This window comes from Grampus griseus, assembly GCF_964374135.1.
Source record: "Grampus griseus genome assembly, chromosome: 3".
Taxonomy (NCBI): Eukaryota; Metazoa; Chordata; class Mammalia; order Artiodactyla; family Delphinidae; genus Grampus; species Grampus griseus.
In genome coordinates this window covers 143,349,907-143,366,908 of record NC_139019.1, presented here as the reverse complement: position 1 = coordinate 143,366,908, position 17,002 = coordinate 143,349,907, and the positions used below count along the sequence as shown (strand labels likewise).

The window sequence follows — 17,002 nt, the reverse complement described above, 5'->3', positions numbered from 1 at the left end:
GGGATTGTGTTCTTAATTTCTCTTTCTGATAATTTGTTATTAGTGTATAGAAATGCAACAGATTGCTGTATATTAATTTTGTACCCTGCAACTTGACTGAAGTTTTTAATTCTTTTTTTGTTTTGTTTTGGTAAAGTCTTTATGGTATTTTATATATAATTTCATGGCTTCTACAAATAGTGACAGTTGTACTTCTTCCTTTCCCATTTGGATGCCTTTTACTTATTTTTCTTGCTTCATTGCTGTGGCTAGGACTTCCAATGTTGTGTTGAATAAAAGGGGCAAGAGTGGGTGTACTTGTCTTGTTCCTGATCTTAAAAGAAGAGCTTTCAGCCTTTCACCATTGACTACGATGTTAGGTATAAGCTTATTCTATATGGCCTTTATTATGTTGAGGTACGTTCCCTCTACACTCACTTTGCTGAAGGTTTCTATCTAAATGGATGTTGAATTTGACAAATGCTTTTCACATCTATTGAGATGGTCATATGATTTTTATCCTTTATTTTGGGAATGTGTATCACATTGATTTATCGATGTTGAACCATCCTTGCATCCTTGGAATAAATTTCACTTGATCATATGTAGGATTCTTTAAATGTATTGTTGAACTCAGTTTGCTAATGTTACGTTGAGGATTTTTTCATCTATGTCCATCAGGGATACTGGCCTGTAATTTTATTTCTTGCAGTGTCCTTGTCTGGTTTTGGTTTCAGGGTAATGCTGGCCTTGTTAAATGAGTTTGGAAGCATTCTTTTTAGAAGGACTGGTATCAATTCTTCTTTAAATGTTAAGTAGAATTCACAAGTGAAGTCATGTGATCCTGGACTTGCGTTTCGTGGGAGGTTTTTGATTACTGATTCAGTCTCCTTCCTAGTAATTGGTCTGTTCAGACGGTCTCTTTCTTCTTGATTCAGTCTTTGTATGTTGTATGTTTCTAGAAATTTATCCAGTTCTTCCATGTTGTCCATTTGTTGGTGTATAATTGTTCATAGTAATCTAGTATGATCGTTTTATTTCTGTGATATTGATTGTAATTTCTTCTTCATTTCAGATTTTATCTGAGTCCTCTCTTTTTTCTTAAATCTAGCTAAAAGTTTGTCAATCTTGTTTATCTTTTCAAAGAACTAGCTCTTGGTTTCATTGAATTTTTGCTATTGTTTAATCTCTGTTTCGTTCATTTTTTTGCTCTGATCTGTATTATTCCTTCCTGCTACTAACTTTGGGCTTCGTTTGAGGTATAAAGTTAGGTTGTGTATTTATGATTTTTCTTGTTTCTTCAGGTAGACATTTACCACTATGAACTTCCCTCTTAGAACTGCTTTTTCTGTATCCCTTAAGTTTATGTTGTATTTCCATTTTCATTTGTCTCAAGGTATATTTTTATTTCTCTTTTGATTTGTTTCACTCACTGATCTATAGCATGTTGCTTAATCTCCATATACTTGTGAATGTTCTAGTTTTCTTCTTCTAATTGAGTTCTATTTCTAGTTTCAAACCATTGTGGTCAGAAAAGATGCTTGATATGATTTCAACCTTGTACATTTTTTAAGAATTGTATTGTGGCCTCATATATGATCTATCCTGGGGAAAGTTCCCAGTGCACTTGAGGAGATGTGTATTCTGTTGCTTTTGGATGGAACGTTCTATTTATATCTGTTAAATTTATCTGGTCTTATATGTCATTTAAGGCCAATGTTTCCTTATTGATTTTCTGTCTGGATAATCTATCCATTGATGTAAGTGGGGTATTAAGTCTCCTACTATTGTTGTATTCCTGTCTATTTCTCCCTTGAGATCTGTTAATATTTGCTTTATATATTTAGGTTATCCTATGTTGGGTGCATAAATACTTACAAATATTATATCCTGTTGTTGGATTTACCCCTTTGTCATTATGTAATACTTTTCTTTAACAACTTCCACACACACAATACGGCAGGGTTAACCATGGTCATCATGTTGTACGTTACATACCTAGCACTTATTTATCTTATAACTGGAAGTTTGTGCATTTTGATCACCTTCCTCCAGTTCTACCTCCCCCACCTCTGCCTCTGGTAACCACAAATCTGATCTCTTTTACTATAAGTTTTGGGATATTTTTGTTTGTTTGTTTTATGGATTACACCTGTAAGTGAGATCATACAGTATTGGTCTTTCTCTGTCTGCCTTATTTCACTTAGCACAGTGCCCTCAAGATTCATCCATGTTGTTGCATATGGCAGAATTTCCTCATTTTTTAATGACTGAATAACATTCCATTGTATATATATACCACAACTTCTTTATCCATTCACTGTCAATGGACACTTAGGATATTTCCATATTTTAGCTATTATAAATAGCTGCTATGAACATGGGGAAACAGATATCCATTGTTTTTTTTCCTTCAGACATATTCCCAAAAGTAGAATTGCTGGATCATATAGTAGTTCCATTATATTTTTAATTTTTTGAGGACCCTTCATACTGTTTTCCATAGTGGCTGCACCAATTTACAACCCCACGAATAGTGCACAAGAGTTCCCTTTTCTCCACATCCTCACCGCACTTGTTAACTCTTGTCTTTTTAGGATGGTCATTCTAATGGGGGGGGGTGGTGGTGGTGAGGTGATATCTCATTGTGTTCTTGATTTGCATCTCCCTAGTGACTAGTGATGTTGAGCACCTTTTCATGTACCTGTTGGCCATCTGTATATCTTCTTTGAAAAAATTTCTATTCAGGTCCTTTGCCCAATCCAATTTTTAATATTTTTTTTTGCCATTGGATTGTATGAGGTTTTTAAAATAAATTTTAGATGTTAATCCTTTATCAGATATATGGTTCACAAATATTTTTTCCCCATTTTGTAATTGTCATTTCACTTTGTTGATTGTTTCTTTTGCTGTGCAGAGCTTTATAGTTGACGTATTCTCACTTGTTTATTTTTGATTTTATTGATTATGCTTTAGGTGTCATATCCAAAAAAAAGCATTACCAAGACCCATATCAAGGAGCTTCTTCCTGTTTTTTCCTCTAGGAGTTTGATCATTTCAAGTCTTACATTTAAGTCTTTAATCAATTTCAAGTTACTATCTGTGAGAGGTCTAAGACGGGGTCTAGGTTCATTATTTTACATGTGAATATCCAATTTTCACAGCACCATCGATTGAAGAGATTATCTTTTCTCCATTGAGTATTCTTGGCTCCCTTGTCAAATAGAGTTGACCATAGAAGCTTGAATTTATTTCTGGGCTCTCAGTTCTATTCCATTGGTCTATCTGTCTGCTTTTATGCCAGTACCATACTGTTTTGATGACTGTAACTTAGCAGTTTAGCTTGAAACCAGGAAGTGTGTGATACCTTCTGCTTTGTTCTTCCTTCTTAGGATTTCTTTGGTCATCGGGGTCTGTTATGGTTCCATATAAATTTTAGAATTTTTTTTTCTACTTTTGTAAAAAATGCCTTTGGAATCGTAATAGGGATTGCATTGAATCTAGAGATGGCTTTTGGTAGTTTTGACATTTTAACAATCTTAATTCTTCCATTCAATGAAACTGGGACACCTTTCCATTTATTTGTGTCTTCTTTGATTTCTTTTATCAGTGTCTTGTATTTTTCAAAGTAGAAATCTTTCACCTCCTTGGTAAATTTGGTCCTAACTATTTTATTGTTTTTGATGCTATTGCAAATAGCATCATTTTCTTCATTTCTTTTTTAGATAATCCATTCTGAGTGTATAGAAACACTACTGAGTTCTGTTTGTTAATTTTGTATCCTACACTTTTGCCAAATTTGTTGATTATATCCAACAGTGTTCTGGCAGAGTATTTAGGATTTTCTATGTATGAAATCATGTCATCTGCAAATAGAGATAATTTTACTTCTTCCTTTCCAATTCTGATACCCTTTATTTATTTTTCTCGCCTGACTGCTCTGGCTAGAACTTTCAATACTATGTTGAATAAGAGTGGTGAGAGTGGGCACCCTTGTCTTGATACTGATCTTAGGAGAAAAGCTTTCAACCTTTTACTGTTCAGTATGATGTAGCTATGGGCTTGTTATATATAGCCTTTATTATGTTGAGGTATGTTCTATCTATACCTAATTTGTTAAGCGTTTTTATCACAGACAGGTGTTGAATTCTGTCAAATGCTTTTTTTCTGCATATATTGACATAATCATATGATTTTTTTGTTTCATTCTATTAATGTGGTGTATCACACTGACTATTTTGCATATGTTGAAACATCCTTGCATCCTATGGGTAAATCCCACTAGGTCATGGTGAATGATCCTTTTAAGGTGCTGCTGAATTTGGTTTGCTAGTATTTTATTGGGAATTTTTGCATCTATATTCATTAGGGATATTGGTCTGTAGTTTTCTTTTCTGGTTTTGGTATCAGGATAATGCTGGCTTTGTAAAATAAGCTTGGGGGAGTGTTCCCCTCCTCTTTTATTTTTTTGAAAGAGTTTGAGAATGATTGGTATTAATTCTTCTTAAAATGTTTGGGAAAATTCACCAGTGAAGCCAGCTGATCCTGAGCTTATCTTTATTGGGCAGTTTCTGGTTACTGATTGTCTCCTTATTAGTAATTGGTCTGTTCAAATTTTCTATTTCTTCCTGATGCAGTCTTGGTAACTTGTACGTTTCTAAGAAATTTCCATTTCTTCTAGGTTATTCAGTTTGTTGGTGTATAGTTGTTCAGAGGCGCCTCCTATGATCCTTTGTATTTCTGTAGTATAAATTGTAATGTGTCCTTCTTCATTTATAATTTTTTTAAAATAAATTTATTTTATTTTTGGCTGCGTTGGGTCTCCGTTGCTGCGCGAGGGCTTTCTCTAGTTGTAGTAAGCGGGAGCTACTCTTTGGTGCGGTGCGCAGGCTTCTCATTGCGGTGGCTTCTCTTGTTGCGAAGCATGGACTCTAGGAACGTGGGCTTCATTAGTTGTGGCACGTGGGCTCAGTAGTTGTGGCACACGGGCTTAGTTGCTCTGCAGCATGTGGGATCTTCCTGAACCAGGGCCCGAATCCCCTGCACTGTCAGGCAGATTCTTAACCACTGCACCACCAGGGAAGCCCTTCATTTATAATTTTGTTGACTGGGTCCCTTCTCTTTTTGCCTTGGTTGGTGTACCTAAGGGTTTGTCAGTTTTGTTGATCTTTTCAAAGAACCAACTGTGAGTTTGTTTTATATCATGTATTGTTTTCTTGTTCTCTTTATTTATTTCTGCTCTTTTATTTCCTTCCTTCTGGTAACCTTGGGCTCAGTTTGTTCTCCTTTTTTCTAGTTCCTTAAGACACAGAGTTAGGTTGTTTATTTGGAGTCTTTCTTGCCTCTTAGTGCAGGTGTTCGTTGCTGTGAACTTCCCTCTTAGAACTGCTTTTGCTGCATCCCATAAGGTTTGGTATGTTGTAGTTCCATTTTCATTTGTCTAAAAATACTTTTAAAATTTCCGCTTTAGTTTGCTTTTGATCCATTGGTTGCTCAGGAGAGTGTTTTAAAGTTTCCATGTATTTGTAAATTTTCTAGTTTTCCTCCTGTTACCGATTTCTAGTTTCATACCACTGTGGTCAGAGGAGAAACTTGCTATGATTTCAATCTTCTTTAATCGGCTATGTTGGTGGCCCAACATATAGTTTATCTTAGAAATTGTTCCATGGGCGCTTGAAGAATGTGTTTTCTGCTGTTGTCAGATAGCATGTTCTGTATATGTCTGTTAGGTCTATTTTGTCTATAGCATTGCTCAAATCTGCTGTTTCCTTATTGATTCTGTGTCTGAAGGATCTATCCATTGTTGAAAGTGGGATATTAAAGTTCCCAACTATTTTTGTGTTGCTGTTTATTTCTCCTTTTAGCTCTGTTTTTGTTTTATATATTTAGATGCTTCAGTGTTGAGTGTATAAATATTTATAATTGTTATATCTTAATGGATTGACCTCTTTATCAGTATATAATGAACTTTCTTGTTTCTTTTTACCATTTTTAGTTTAAAGTCTCTTTTGTTTCATATAAGTATAGCTACTCTTGCTTTTCTGGGGATTATTATCTGTTTGAAATATCTTTTCCATCCTTTCACTCTCAGTCTATACATGTCTTTAAGGCTAAAGTGAGTATCATATAAGGCAGCATATTGTTGGATCTTTTCTTTTAAATCAGTTCAGCCATTCTATGTCTTTTAATTAGAGAATTTAATGTTTGCAATTGAAGTAATTATTGATAAGTAAGGACTTACTGTTGTCATTTTGTTCATCATTTTCTGGCTTTCTTGTAGGTGCATTGTTCCCCTTTTCATATCCTGTTGCCCTTTTTTTTTTTTTTGGCTGCGCTGTGCAGCTTGTGGGATCCTAGTTCCCTGACCAGGGATCGAACCTGGGCTCCCTGAAGTGGAAGCGTGGAGTCCTAACCACTGGACTGCCAGGGAATTCCCCTTGCTGTCTTTTTTTTGTGTGTGTTTTGATGTCTTTTGGTACCAGTGTTCTCTGAGTTCTTTATCATGTTCTTCCATGTAATTACTACAGGTTTTCCCCTTTGTGGTTACCATGAGGCTTACGTAAAATATCTTAAAATGATAACATTCTATTTTAAGCTGATAACAACTTAGCTTTAATATAACTCTGAAAATTTACACTTTTACTTCTCACATTTTGGGTATTGATGTTATAGTTTACATATTTTTAATACTATGTAACTACGAACAGATTATAGTAGTTATGATTATTTTTTTAAACTTATAACTAGAGTTGTAAGTGAATTCACACTACTCTTACCATATTACATAATCTAATTTTGACTATATGTTTACCATTAAAAGTGAGTTTTATGCTACTTTCTTCTGTTTTTATGATGCTAATTAGTGACCTTTTACTTCCACTCAAAGAACTCCCTTACCATTTTGGTAAGGCAGGTCTAATGGTGGTGAACTCCCTTGCTCTTGTTTTGCTCATGAGTCTTTTCCTTCCTTCATTTATGAGGACACTTTTGCTGGGTATAGAATTCTTGGTTTACAGTTTTTTTTTTTTCCCTTTCAATATTTTGAATATATCATCCCATTCCCGCATGGCCTGAAAAGTTTCTGTTGAGAAACCTGCTGATAGTCTCATGGAGATTCCCTTGTATGTAATGTCTGTCTTTTGTCCTGCTGCTCTCAACTTTCTTTATCTTTGACTTTTGACAATGTTAATTGCAATTTGTCTCAGTGTAGTCCTATTTGGGTTCAGCCTATTTGGGGTCCCTTGGGCCTCATTGATCTGGATGTCCATTTCTCTTTTTTGGTTTGGGAAGATTTCAGCCATTATTGCTTTAAGTATCCTTTCTGTTCCTTTCTCTTTCTCTTCTGGAATTCTCATAATGCAAATATTCTTTTTTTTTTTTGTGGGGGTGGGGGGCTTGTGTCTCATAAGTGCAAAGGCTTTCATCGCTGTTTTTCTTTTTTGCTCCTCTGACTGGATAATTTAAACTGTCCTGTCTTCCAGATTGCTGACTTTTTTTTCTTCTGTATTGAGTCTGCTTTTGAAGCTCTTAATTGAATTCTTCAGTTTAGTTATTGTATTTTTCAGCTCTAGAATTTTTTTCATGGTTTTTATTTTTGTTCAACTTCTTGTCATGTTCATGAATTGCTTTCCTAATTTCATTTGTCTGTGTGTTCTTGCAGTTCACTAAAGTTCTTCAAGAGGACTATTTTGAATTCTTTGGCTGACAGTTCACAGATATTCATTTAAGTAGGCTCAGTTACTGAAGTTCTCTTAGTTTCCTTTGGTGGTATCATATTTCCCTGATTTTTCATGAGCTTTCATTCCTTACATCGGTATCTGTGCATTTGAGTAAGTGGTCTCTCTTCTAGACTTTGTAGGTTTGCTTTGGTAGAGAGAACTCTTTGCCAGTTAGCTCAGTTTTAGTATCTGCAACTGTCTGCTGATAACGACCTCGAGCAGCTGGAGCTTTGCTATCAGGGTCTATTTTTGGATGAGGCAACTGCTTGAGCTCTGAGGGCAGGGGTGGGAGGGTGTGCTGCTGACTGAGAACAGTTGGATAGGACTCTTGTCTTGGTTCCCTGCCGAAGTGAGGCTGTAGGATGGGCTCTGCAGTTGCCCGGGTTCTCTGGTCAGGCTTACTAGATCAGTGGGCCTGGGTACTGTACTTAGCAGTAGGTATCTGCCCTGCCCTAGTGGGGCAGCAGAATGGAATCCAGGGTCTGCACGGCTTGTTTCAGGACTTGAATTTGGGAAGAGTGTATGCTGAATTCCCTCTCCAGATGGGGGCTACAGGTTTTGCTCTGCAGATAGGAAAAGCCATAGACTGTGCTCTCTGTTCAAGCGCCACTGTAAGTAGGGCAGATGGATGGGCTACATAGCTTCCCATGGGCTGTGGTTAGGTTCCTTGGTCGGGTGGGCTGAAGCCTATAGTCAGCAATGAGTGGGGTTACAAATTAGTTTTCCTGCTTGGGGTGAAGTGCAAGAACTAGCTCCAAGGTTTGTAAGGCTATTTGTTTGTGATCTAGATTCAAACCAACCTCTGCCCCAAGTTCCCTGGCCAAATAGGGCCACTGGCTTTGCTTTGCAGGCTATCAGCTCTGCCTGCCCACCTCTCTGTTTGAGCTTGCTGTGCTATACAGCCTCTATGTGTTCCCACCAGTCCCCCTGGCCAGTCAGGGTGGGGAGACACACTCAGCAGCTGGTAGGCCTATGATCCGCTCCCATGCCTGGGTCGGGCAGGAGGGTCCATTTCAGGCACCTCCCAAATTTTCTGAACAGGCTTTCTGGTTGGAAGGGGCCGAGAGCTACACTTAGCAGCAATGGGGCTGTGAATGAACTCCCCCTGTCTGGGCATATCAGGGGAACCCTCCATACCTGGTACTGACTTTGCTCTGGGGCAATCAGCTCTGCCTGCCCGCCTCCTGGCTTGAGCATTACTGGGTTTCCATGCCTTGGAGGGGGAAGTGGGCAGATCAGCCTCCAGAGCTGGTAAAACTCCTGCCAAGTTCCCTGCTCAGACTGACTTGGTTCTGCAGCTGAGCAAAGCTGCTGGCTGGGATTACCCGGGCGCTGCAGGGAGGGACTCGGTCTACCGAGATCTGAGTGCTGGTTGTTGCAAGCCCCTCCCTCTTTCTCCATCAAGATCAGCTTCCCAGTGGTTGAGCCCCGCAGATTCTCCTGCAGTCCCTGTGGGGTGATACAGGAGTAGCCGCTCTCACAAAGCAGCTCACAATGCTGGGGGGTCCCAGATGTCGCCCACGAGCTCTCTTTTCCCACTAGTGGAGCTGTGTTGGCCTGGGGGAGGGGCAACGCAGTCCGCGTGCAGGTGCTCCTGTTACCCTTCTGATACACATGTCTTGATCTCTGTGGTGCAAGGCGCGGGGGTGGGGGTGTGTGTGGCTCAGCCTCACCCTGTGTTCTAGGACGCTCTTGGTGGTTTCCTGTCCATGAATCCTTGTTAGCTGCTGTGCTCATGAGGGCAAAGTCAGGGATGACCTATGTTCCCATCTTGGTGATGTCGCTGAGGTAACTTTTGAAATACGTAATTTCTATAAAAATGCCTGATCCTTCTAATAGTTAAATATAATAAATTCGCTGGAAGCTGAGTCAAGGAGTTCAGGCCAGCCGTATAATCTAGTCAAATATGTTTAATTGTGAGGGTCCCTTCAGTAAAGAGGAGGTGCCTGGGCTATGGGGTCCGAGATCTTGGAGGGTCTGACAGGCATGCTCATCTCTTCGTAGGCACCCGCCCCCGGCTTCAGGGTGTGCCGGGGCTTTCATTTAGCCACACTGTTCTTATTCCGAATTCCACCTAAAAATATTTAAATTAACCTTCAGGCTTCCTGGAGAACATAAAAGTTATTCTGAATTATTTTCACTGCCAGGATCAGCACAATTCCCTTCCCAGCCAGCTCAGTAGGTATTCAGTGACAGAGAAACCAGTTTTTAAATTAATACAATTTTGTGTTGGTAAGGAAGCCATTCTTTTTAATTATTGGGCATTCTCCTCAGCCTGGCTTCCCCAGTTAATAAAACTCAGCTATTTAGCATGGTTTTTATTTTTGCAGAGGGCAGACTTTGGGAAGTAGTTTCCCCATGTGGAATCTCCCTCCAGAACGTTTTGATCTCTCCAGGCACACGCCTGTCACAAGGAGCCTTGTACAGAACCCTGAGAAAAGGAAACGCTGTCATTAAAATGGCCCTGCTGGGCCTATAACTGGTGACTCTAACTTAGCTTGAGGGGCAATGCTGGGAGCTGGCGAATCGAGAAACTGGAAAGAGGAAGTTAACGCTGGGCTGGATCCCCTCCTGGAAAGGGCCCTGTAGCACAGCAGGAGAGACCTCAGTTGGACTTACAGCAGAATCCCTTGCCCATCCCACGTCACGTCTGGGAAACCCAGAAAAGATGAGTGAGGGAGGGCAAGAGATTCTCCACGTCCGGCGATGCCGAAAAGCAGAACTCCCTGCTTGGAGAGTTTAGTTATTCACCCGCCCAGAGGAAAAGCCTTGCCTAGATGACATCTTCATTTCCTTTCTGGGTCAGTCCTCTGGGATTTAAAAAGCAGCTCCCATGCAAGACTCCATGCTATGATGGGATCAGGGATGGAGCAGACATAACAACTTGCTATAAATTTAATATCAGCTTAAATAATGCATAATTAGAAGGGTAAGCCTCTGCAAACACATTAAATAATGTATTCCCCAAGCAAACATGATTTTTGGATGATTTGCTGTTTCGGATGGCGGTGAGGTAGAAAGGTGGAGAGACCTGAATTTGAGTTGCAGGGGTTTTTGTTTTTGTTTTTGTTTTTTAAATGTCGGTTCATTGGGTTGTTTATTTTACTTTTATTTTTGGCTGCGTTGGGTCTTTGTTTCTGTGCGAGGGCTTTCTCCAGTTGCGGCAAGCGGGGTCCGCTCTTCATTGCGGTGCGCGGGCCTCTCACGGTCGTTGCCTGTCTTGCTGTGGAGCACAGGCTCCAGATGTGCAGGCTCACGGGCCTAGTTGCTCCGCGGCATGTGGGATCTTCCCAGACCAGGGCTCGAACCCATGTCCCCTGCATCGGCAGGCAGATTCTCAACCACTGCGCCACCAGGGAAGCCCTGAGTTGCAGTTTTAACACTGATCGGTTTTGTCATTACAAAGCAGAACCTTTACTGGTCATGCCTCCGTTTCCTTATCTGTCATGGCCTGTGAGCTCCTAGTGGGTAGAGACTTTATCTTATTTTTCTTAGTGTCTCTATTATTTTGGAACGTGCTTGGTGCTCAAACATTTGTGAGTAAGGGGGTTGAATTAGACCGAGTATAAGCACGCTGGCAGCTCTGATGATCTAAGCTCTAATAAGGAAAACTGAGATGAGAAAATGTGAGCAGGACATTTGTGACTTCCAAGTATCTGAAAGGCTTCTTCCTTCATTCTAAAGAGCAATTGGAGTCATTCTGGGAGGAACCCCCGAGACCTGGAATTTAATAGACAGAGGTTGGAGGCAGAGGATTTTCATGATGTCAACTTAAAATCACAGCCACTCATTCAGCATTGACTGAGCACCTACTCTGTGCTTGTTAATGTGATCAATATTTAAACTAGAGCAGGACAGTTAGGGCCCCTGACCTCATGACCTTACAGGTCAGAGGAGGAAAAAGACACATGAACCAACAATGAAAAACATTCGTGTGGTGATGAGTAAATAGAGGAAGGCACTATGGGAACGGAGGAGGGACATGGAGCCAGAACTGGATGGATGAGGCCAGTTTCCCAGAGGAACTGCTGCCTCAGTGGGGCCCAAAGTATGAGACTTCACAGGTGAGGGCAGGAGATGACTCAGGGAGAACATTCCAGAGGGGGAAGTCAGCAGGTGAAAGCTCGGCTGGTAAGCAAGGGCCCTGCGCAGGCAGAGAACCTCACTTCCGATGCTGTGGGAGAGTTCTAGTGGGGGCAGGTGGTCCATGGGTAGGGATGTGGCAGAGAGGAGGGGTGTCTGGTATGGAGCCTCAGCCCGGACGAACTGAACGGACTGGGACTTGTCATCCTGCAACCTGAACTTGTAGAAGTATGTTGAGTGTCTCCTAGCCTCTCAGAAGCGGGGAAGGCAGTCCAGCCTGCAGATGAATGCTCCTTTGTGTTCAACAGTGGGTACATCTGGGGAGGACGTCTGTGCTTCTCAGATCCTTAGCAGCACCGGTCAGGCGTCAATCCCTTGACCTCACCCCCCCACCCCCACCCCAGCTAGTCTGCTCCAGCTACACTGGCTCACGTTCTGCCTCAGGGCCTTTGCGCATGCTGGCACCTTAGCACAGAAGGCTTTCTTGCCATTCCATTCCTGAAAATTTCCTACTCTTCATTCAGTTCTCAGTCCAAATGTCATCTTCCTAGAGTGGCCTTAACCTAAATCAGACACTCCCTGTTAGTTCAACCATTTTTTTTCCCCCACAGCACCCATCACCATTTCTTTACACTATTTGTAACTTATTTGATTATTATCTGTTTCCCCTTGCTACAGCATAAAGCTCCATGAGGGTCTTTCCACTTTTCCATCACACCAATCAAAACAGCAAGCAAGTCATCCGAAAGTAATGTTTGCTTGGGGGATACATTGTTGAATATGTTTTGCAGAGGCTTACCCTTCCAATTATATATTATTTAAGCTAATATTACATTTATAGCAAGTTCTGCCTGCACAAGCACTGCTCAGAATTCAGTGTCTTGTCTGTTCACTAACGTAACACTCAGTGCCTCGAACAGTGCCAGGAACGTAATAGGTGTTTGAAAAAATAAAACGTTGGTTGGTGTAGAATGAATGCACTGTGGCAGGAAGGGCTGATGAAATTCAGGCTCTTGTGATGACTGCATATGTTAACAGACCTACCTGAGTGGGTTCCATGCAGAACTGAGTTCACGTGTGTGTGTTCACAGGCACACATGCATACCCGCCTCCCACCTTTTTCCTGCGTCACTGTCATTTGCCACAAAAGTAAAAGTAACACAAGCCAACGTGTAATTGCAATGTCATATTAATCATACAGAAACCCAAACAAAATTACTAACTCCCACTTCCTGGAATACTAATAACACTAATACTGGTATCATGATGGAAGATTATCTGGGAAGCAATTTTCCTTTTGTTCTGCTACCTACACATGTAGTTGTTTCTTGCTTTTGCAATCTCTATGTAAATCATAATCAGGGAATATCCTAGAGGGTGGTATGTGCCTTCCTTATCAGAGAGAAATCACGCACTAAACCCATCTTAGGAAAGAGCAGAAGTTTTAAATCTTAACAGGAGGAGGTGGTTTCAGTTCTCTCTTCCAACAGTCTAGAAAAATGTCTTGCTGGAGGGGAGGAGTATTAATGCATTAAGAGGTCCTCAGGACCAGAAGTTTGCTTTATGATTAGGCTTTGGAGGGAGGGGGGATGAAGAATATACTTGGGTGTGTATGAGTGTGATTTAACCATCTCTTCCTTCTGTGGGTGTAGCACCCCCTTTCTCTAAGGTTTCCCCATCTAGGAGTTTTTACTGAGATGTCCGTCACACGAGACACGTGTCCACGTGTGACCCAGCCAATCACAGACCCCCACCTGCCTGACCAGTGATTGGCCCCGGGGTGTGACTGCCATTCCATCTGTGGCAGGCCATTCAGAGTTCTTCCAAGGGATTTTAGATTTTAATTCTGTAAAAGATTGCTCCCTCTTCCCCCTGGGTCACTAAGCTGAACTGGTATATCAGCCTGGAGTCATCTTTAGCCAAGTCTGCCTGACTCCCAGGGTGAAGAGGTCACCAGTCGAATGTAGGGGTAAATTAGGCTAAGTGTCAAGGGAACCATTGCTAAGAGATGGAAGGGGGCCGAGAGAAGGATGTCAACCTGATGATATTTTTTGAGCTGGTGAAGTCGCTAAGGCTAGCTCCTCTCTGGTAGGGGCCCGCGAGGCAAGACAACACATGCCCTTTTTAATTGAGCTAATTTGAGTGCACTTCCTGTCTCTCTCTTGCAGTGGAAAGATCCCTGACAGATACGGAGGCATTTATGCACTAAACCTGTTCCAAGGAGGTGCCTTAGAAGGGGGCATGGTCATCATACCTTCCTTTGTCACCCACCGTCTGAATGCCCATCCTGTGGCACTTGTCACCAGGGATACAGCGGTGAGATGGTCCTCGTGTTCATGGAGCTTACAGGTACCCTGATGTAAGAGCTTTGTGAGTTTTTTGAAGGCCAGAGGAAACAGGAAAGAGTGCTGGGTGGTGAGGGCCTGAGGGAGGAGGGCTCTTTCAAGTGAGATTCCTGGAGAAATCCTTGGGAGGCATAATGAAGACCTTCCCTACTTTGAGTTTGGGCACAGACAACCACTCGAGATTTTGCCAAAGCAACAAAGCCACAAAGATTTTGGTGGAAGCGGGTGGCCACGGTCCATCCATCTACCATTTTACATTTCACCAGCCTTTATGTAAGAGCCGCTGATGCGTTCCTCACCTGAGAGGTGCCCTTGGCTGGAATGCTGGAAGAAGGGGTACCTAGTTTCACTGGGTACTGTTCTATGGTAATATCTTCACCGAGATTTTCGGTAAACTCCAGGGATGCTCAGAGCCTCGAGCCCTCACGGCACTCAACTGGCCAGGCTGCCGGGAGCTTGCCAGTCCCTGGGAAAGGTCAGGCGATTTGCCTCAATGCACGAGACCTTCAGTTACCACACCAGAGATGCTCTCCAAATCCCTTGTTATCCACGGGGGTGGGGGTGGGGAGCAACAATTACGTGGTGCTGGTTCAGTGGTAGCACCTGCAAGTTCATTCAGTTTCTTCCCCGTTGCAAGTGGCAGCACTGGGGCTGTCAGAATCTCACATCTCTGTCTTGGGGTTCAGTTCCCTGCCTCTTCCCTCCACAGAGCCTGGCAGGCCAACCCCTGAAGTCTGGAGGGCTTCTTGGCTTCCCGGTCTACATGATCATGGAAGGGGCCCCTTAAAAGGTGAGCATGACCCAGCAACCCTGCTGGCTGCCAAGTCCTGTTAACTGTGTGTGCTAAGTAGCTCTCAGATGTCCCTCTGTCTTCTCTGCTAATGATTTTGTTTCTTGTTTGGATTACCCCTCTCCTCCTATCCTGTCCCCGTCTGATCTATCTTCCTCTGTACCCGAGGAAGCCTGAGAGGTCTTTCTAACGCGACAAATCCCAACACGTCGCTCTGCTAACCAAACCCTGGAACAGCCCCGCCACTGTCCTCAGGATAAATGCCAGCCTAGCAAAATATGCCCTTCCATTCCCTTCCCACCCTAACTAACCCTGACCAACTCTCTGGCCACACTGAGTTAGTTTTCTGAAATGACACTCCTTTTCTTTTGGACCTCTCTGCCTTTTTACAGGCGACACTCTGTCTGATCACCCCTTGCTGATATCTTTGCCTGGCTAATTCCTACTGCTCTGTAGAACTGATTCCAACTCTTCTGTGAAGCAACCCTCAGCCCTGATCGGGATGGCAGGGGCCCTGCTACGTGGTCACCAAATCTCCTTTCGTTGTCTTCTTAGGCATGCAGAAAGACACCATTTCCTGGGCTTCCTTGCAGTTAAGTTGAAGTCACCCCACTGTGTTCTCACCAGGAAGGATGGCAGTGATGCCTGCCATGTCTAGCCCTGCTCATTAAGCCCTGATTTCAGGGCGTATTTGTTCACATTTGTTAACCGATCACACCCACCCCACCCTCCCCTGACTGATACAATGACATACATACCCCTTCCCTTGAAATCCTGGCCTCTGGGATAGCTCACGTCACACGACTCACATGTGACACTCTGCTTTCCCTCTCTACCTTCTCCCACCTGCTCCCTGGCAATTTCCAGGAGTTGCTTTTATTTCATTCACTAAACGATTTATGAATTGAATTAAAATAAATGAGATGCAAATAAATTCCAGGCTTTCTCCCTCATTTTCAAATTACATTTTCAGTCCACTCAACCTGTTATAATCTCATAGTGATTTTCATTTAAGAGAGCTAAATGGATATGTGATTATTGTTACAGGAACTAACACCAGACAATTAAATGTTGAGGTGTTGATAGATAAAGCTGTGTTTCGATTTGCATAAACATGATGCCAGCAAATCTAACCCTGGCAGAAATTCAGTTATGAGACTTGCGTGCCTAACTTCTGCTAATTACCATGAGTACCATTATTACGATTTTTAATATTCAGAGTTGGGAATTATAGCCATTTTATTTTAGGGCTGCATTTATCTTTCTTTATTTTGAAAACTTTTAGTCAAAATTCATCGCTGATTTATCAGAGAAAAGGCACGATTACTATTTCTAATCAACTTCTATGGTGCAGTGTATCAAAAATCAATTAATTATACAGCTCTGAAATCCAGTCAGTCATTAAGGATTTAGCTACTAATCTCATTTCACTTTTGTCTTTAGGAAGATACTGCAGCTTGCAACTTTGCAGATACCAGCAGAGGAAGAAAAACATGGGAGGCTGCTGATAACCTAATGTGGAGAATTAAACTCCAGCCAGACAAAGGCAAGGGCGGAATCTTAACATGGAGTGGCCTGGCTCTGCAGGGAGGTCGCCTGGGCTGGCTGGATTTCAATCCAATAACACGGCAGAAGTTATGACCCAGGTTTTGTTGAGCGTGAGCCTTCTAATCTCAGGAATTCCAAAGCAAAGCGTGTGTTAAACCCTGCCGTATTGCGCTGTTTACCGTCTTCCTGGTGAGTATCTCACCCTGCAATGATTTTATCTGTTAGTTGACTTATCTGCGGCCCCTGTTGTGCCATGTAGCTCCAGCGCATAGCACAGTGCCTGGCTCCTAGTTAGTTAGGTGTTCAATAAATAGGTGCTGACTTTGACCGACATCCCGAGGATTCTCCCCAGCGCGAGGGAGAGCCTGATGGTAAGAACCAGTCCCTCTTGATGCCACGTAAGTGAACAGAGCAGGAACCAGATTATCTGGATGACTGTTGCTCTAATCAGGAAGCTGTGAGGCCTGCTGGTTAGGAATCCTGGCAAGTGAGACAGAGAGAACTGGGGCTGAGTCCTGGCTTTGCTGTTTGTTTGCTAG

At 42.2% G+C, this 17,002-nt stretch overlaps 1 protein-coding gene across 7 annotated transcripts in view; it reads right to left on the bottom strand.

Moving 5' to 3' along the window:
• The window catches only part of TENM2 (teneurin transmembrane protein 2), a gene marked incomplete at both ends in the record, with an annotated part of 991,817 nt that overhangs the window by 31,539 nt on the left and 943,276 nt on the right, over positions 1 to 17,002 (bottom strand). The gene's annotated exons all lie outside the window — the stretch shown is intronic.